The sequence below is a fragment of the Aulonocara stuartgranti genome (genome assembly GCF_965226115.1).
Source record: "Aulonocara stuartgranti genome assembly, chromosome: 10".
NCBI classification, from domain to species: Eukaryota; Metazoa; Chordata; class Actinopteri; order Cichliformes; family Cichlidae; genus Aulonocara; species Aulonocara stuartgranti.
Genome location: NC_138946.1, coordinates 6,963,506 through 6,969,093, shown reverse-complemented (window position 1 = coordinate 6,969,093; position 5,588 = coordinate 6,963,506).

Sequence of the window (5,588 nt, the reverse complement as noted above, 5' to 3'; positions counted from 1 at the left end):
CTCCTGACAGCTACGGTAGCTGGCTGCCACTCTTTGCATGGTGAGTTTCACTTTCTTCCTTTTGGATAAAGTTTTGTGGTCCCAAAGTAGAGAACAACAAACTTTAAATAGAGTTTTGTTCCAGCAGCGATCAGTCAAATAAAGAAATCATAGTTGTGCGGCATAATGCTATGTGGCCTCTCTGTTATTTTATTTAATGATGTGTTTTCAGTCTATTGTATTATGTTTATCTTATTGAAAATGTGCATGTGTGGATGGATGACCCTCTGCTGCAGACCAAATCTACCTGGCTGGCTCATCATCGTCAAGCTCTCCTGCATGGATGCACTGATTATGATCCTTCTGAGAGAAACAATAACTGCTTTCTGTCTGTGGCTGCCTTGTCTTCGACACATTTTCTTAAAACCACAAAAAAAAAGAGCATGAGCTTTGTCCACTGAAACCAAAGTTTATGCGTAAAACCGCTGTTTGGCAACAAATGGCGCAACAGTCAGCAAAAGTGGTGACGCTAAGCTTGCTGCAGCCAACTGTAATGTCAGAAAGCAAAGTGAAACCAAACTCATTTCCTGACTCATCAATATCAAAGTGCTGTCAGAGTGGTCAAACTGAGGGCTTTTCTGTGTGTGTGTGTGTGTGTGTGGGGGGGGGGGGTTACATCAAAATTGCATAAAATGCAAAGAATAAGACAGTGAATAAGAACTCAGCGTAAAGAAAACTGCATTTAAACCTGTTGTTTGAGGTACTGTGTCAAAATAAAAGCACTCATGACTGCTGCTGGCATTTTACGACTTGTGATATTTAATCAAAATAAAAATGCTCACTGATCAGGGTTCATGTAGCATGTTGCAGAGGTATCTGGGTGACATTAAACCACTTAACATGAGTACATGATTCATAGTGTACTCAAACTATGAATCATGCCCCTCCAATGAGTCACAAGAGGAATCTGAGGGGTCCTAATATGCAAGAAAGAAGAAAATATATGAAAAATACATAGATTCGGTTAATTGTGTAATCATTTATAAAGGTTCTCATATAAATCGTAGTTGTTATTAATCTCTGTCTCTCTTCCACAGCATGTCTTTTATCCTGTCTTCCTTCTCTCACCCCAACTGATCACAGCAGATGGCCCGGCCCCTCCCTGAGCCTGGTTCTGCCGGAGGTTTCTTCCTGTTAAAAGGGAGTTTTTCCTTCCCACTGTCGCCGAAGTGCTTGGTCATAGGGGGTCATATGATTGTTGGGTCTTCTCTGTATGTATTATTGTAGGGTCTACCTTACAATATAAAGCACCTTGAGGCAACTGTTGTTGTGATTTGGCGCTGTATAAATAAAATTGAATTGAATTGAACTGAATAAAAAAAACATAAAGTCTAGTTGATGTTAATAAGTTAATAAGCTAATTACCTTCAGCTGACCAAGTCCTTTATAATTCCAACCAAGTAACTTTGTCATTGGAGTCTCATCATTGAGCTTTAGAAGTGTGTTTATTGTGTGTTTAATTAGCTCACAGCTGTGTTGCAAAGGCCTGTTAGAGGCCTGCTAAATTCTATGTTTCTGCTTTACTTTTCATCTACATAGAGACAGAACATAAAAGGAGAGGGGTTGGAGAAGATCAAGCAAACTAATTGGACCTCCTATTAAATCCTGAGAATATGTTACAGTTCCTTGAGTCCAGCTAAAGTTCCTTCACCTGCTGACAAACACCTGTGGGTTCTAAAAACACTTCAGGGACAGTTTTTGTGAACTGAACATAATACATCATCGAAAGAACAGACTGGAAAACTGTCTGCATGAGGAAACTCGTCGCAAAAGGTGCTGAATCCTTATTATGAACTTATTTTCTTTAAAGTATAATAAATTGCATTTACATTAATATATATATTGGTATGGTGCAAGAGTCATAAAAACGTATTCAATGGTCAATGGTAACTTTATTGTCCCTGACGGGAAATTGATTTGCAGTATGTCCATACAAACAAACAAACAGACAACCAACACATCACATACACTCACCATTCATTCCTTGCATTGGAAAAATTAAACAAAAGCTAAGGGTCACAATAATTAAAGAATTTAATTCAGTGATGAAACGATACTGTACTATCCAAAAGTGTTGAGCCATCCCTCATTTCTTTATGTTTTGCTATGGAAAGTAGATGCAATGCTTACTTTAAATATGCAAATGCATATAAATGTTGAGGTCTGGGCTTTTGGGGAGGCCAATCCAGAACTGGTAGTGTTTCATTGTAGGTTTTTCTTTCCAGGTATGTTTTTACTGCTTTGACAGTGTGTTTGGAACTGCTGCCATGCAGTAATATAAAGTCTTTTGCGATTCGATGGTGGGTCAAAATTTGATGCTCATTTTTGACAAGATCGCCATCAGCAGTGGTTGAACGGAATGACAGAGCCTCCACCGTGCTTTACAGAAGGCTGTAGACATTCACTGTTGTAGCTCTCTCCTCCTCTGTACTTACTGATGATGTTTATATTGAAATATTTCAAATTTGGGTTCAAGACTTCTGCATAGAACTGTGTGTTTTATTTTGCCTGACTCACTGCACCATCTTGTGGAACAAACTGGTATTACTGGAAAGTACAGCTTGGCTTTAGCTCACCTTCAGTGAATGTCTCTCAACACAGTGCAAAGATATTTTGGACGTGCAGCCACAGATGTCATTTGTTCACAGTCTGTTGGGAGCTTTAGTTAAATTTGCAAAGTTTCAAACTGCTTTAAGCTCAGACCGTGGACGGAGAGATGAACTACGCCTTCGGTGAGATGACTTGACTCTCACTGTGTCCCCTGTTCCTGTGCTTTGTACAGAAAATAGCCAAATTGTGTAATAGTGGCTTGTTTTACTCATAATAACACCCCAAATCACACAAACACTGAAGTAATCATGGCACACATCACTGATTTTAACTTAAGTGCTAAAAATCTGAGCTTGAACAAAAGTTGTGTGCAAATTATTCATTTAAATAAACAGGAAAGCAAAATGGGGCAAAAAGCTACAAAACAAAGTAAACTTCCACCTTGTGCTACATTCCTTTAAAACGATGTAAAGCCATGCTGTTTCCAGGTCCTGACGCCTGGCTTTCACACTTCCCTCCTGCTGATCCTGATTTTCATGTCATTAGCTGAGGTCCGAGTCCTGCAGCCAGTGGATGCTCTCCAGGGCCTCTATAAGCTGACTGAAGCTACACTTCAGGGCCTTCGGCCATTTTTTTTTATGGTTGTCAGAGTATCAGTGTTTAACCTTAGCTTTGCTTGCCTGCTTTTCGTTCAGCTTATGTTTCTGGCTAGCTTGATTTTCATTGTTAACCTGATTGATTTGCCCTTTTTTGCCTTCTGTTACTGTAACCTGGGGAAGTTTATAGGGAATTGAGGTGTAGGCTTGTAATCTTTCTGTTAATCGGTTGTTATGTGAAATGAGGTGAAATGGAGGACCCAATGTGCAGACTCCAGGAGGCATACGTGAACTCAAACTCAGCTTTATTGCTGGATGAGAGGCCGAACAGAAAACTAAACAAACTGAAAATACAGATAAGAAACTGGCAGGCAGCTGGCCAGCCCACACAGCATAGGGTGATGGCAATCCCAACACAGACAAAGGAAAACACAGGGCTTAAATATACAGAGGGAGCAATCAGGGAATGAGAGACAGGAGGGAAACACAGCTGGGATAAATCAGGGCTGACGAGACCAAGGAAGCAAAACCAGAGACATAAGACACAGACCTTCAAAGTAAAACAGGAAACATGACGCCGACTTGACACAGGGAGACATCAGACAGGGGAGACAGCAACTATGGATCACAGACAGAAAACCAGAAGACTAAAAGTCTAACAAAACCCACACAGACAACCTACACTTAGAATAATCCAATAACCCATAAAACAAAGAAAGCTAGAATATAATGAAATAAACATAATCAAAGAACCAAAAACACAGAACACTGGGTCAACAACCCAGGCACCCTAACACAAATCAAATCAAAATGTATTTCTATAGCACATTTTAAAAACAACAGTGTTGACCAAAGTGCTTCACAATCAGCCAAAAAGAGAATGAAAAGATAAAACAAACCATTAACAAACAAAACAGACCAACAAACAACACAGGTAACAAACATAAAAAAACAAGCCGGATGATAGTCAAACCAGTTTTATTCAAAAGTCAAAGTTAAAAAGTGAGTTTTAAGACGTGATTTAAAAGACTGAATAGACTCGGAAGTACAAATATCAACAGGAAGGTTATTCCAGAGTCTGCATTTGCAAAGGCACGATCACCTCTGGACTTCAGCCGAGACCACGACTAGAAGATCTTAGTGCGTTTTTGGGGTTATACAAATAGAGGAGTTCAGTTAGATAGCTAGGTGCCAAGTTTAAAATTTTAAAAGCAAGAAAGAGGATTTTAAAATCAATGTGATATTTGACAGGGAGCCGATGCAAGTTAGCTAAAACTGGAGTGATGTGATCATACATTCTAGTACCAGTTAAAAGGTGTGCAGCAGCGTTTTGCTGCGAATGACAGAGAGAAGAGTGGCTGAGGCCCAAGTAGAGAGAGTTGCAGTAGTCCAGTCTAGTGGTGATAAATGCATGAATAAGTTTTTCAAGGTCATTCCTCTGAATGACTTTGAAAAATGTAAAAATCTTGGCAATAAAGCTTTTCAAACAGACCCAAACAGCCTCCTCGTGTTCCCACATCTAGTTTTATGTTACTTCCTTCAGCCCTATATCTTTTTGGGTTGTAAGGAAATTATATTTACAGTCAATTAGGTGCTAAGGCAAACCTCCCCACAGGGGGCAGTGTGGCTACAGGGGGAGAAGCATACACCAGAATTCCTACAGACTTTCTCCAATCCTCAGCAGGCATTAGTTATCCAAAAGTCTGGGTTAAAGGGAACCAGCATGCACAGTATGACACCATCTGTAAAAGTAACTCTAATTAAACTTACAGTTTCACTTTGACCACTGCGTTGATCATGTGTCTGTTACTTACAAGTTATTTTGTTGATGTCAGTTAAAATGCCACCACTGCTGCTGTTTCCCTGTGCTGTATAACTCTAAGCCAACAATAGCTCAGTATTGTCATCTTTTTTTCATCAAAACTTCTTTGCGGGGTTTTTTTTTTGGTCTTCAAATGTATTTATTTCATGTTCAAGTGAGTATTTAAAGCAGCAAACCACAGCGTGTGTGTAACAGTGTGGCTTACCATTTTGGTTATTTTAAATAGTTTTTTGATAAAACTGAAGCTTCGTAGCACAAAATAATGATAAAAACTCAGTCATTACAGATCATATCGGATATAACATTGAGTCCATTTTGTACATTTTAGTCATTCTAAGTTTTAGAAAGGAGGATTACTCAGGGCATTGGCTGACAGGTTTGTTAGTCAGTGAGGGTTCAGTTTAAAAGTTAGAGCCACAGCTTGCTCGGTCGTCACATCCAGTTTCAAAACAGCAAGATTATAAAGTCAAAAACACCTGAGATTTCATAATAGGCCTTGACAGACCAGACCCCACGCAGAAGGTGGTTGAGACCACAAAGTTTTTAAAGGAGTGTTTATGAAGCAGTTCTCGAGGCAGGAA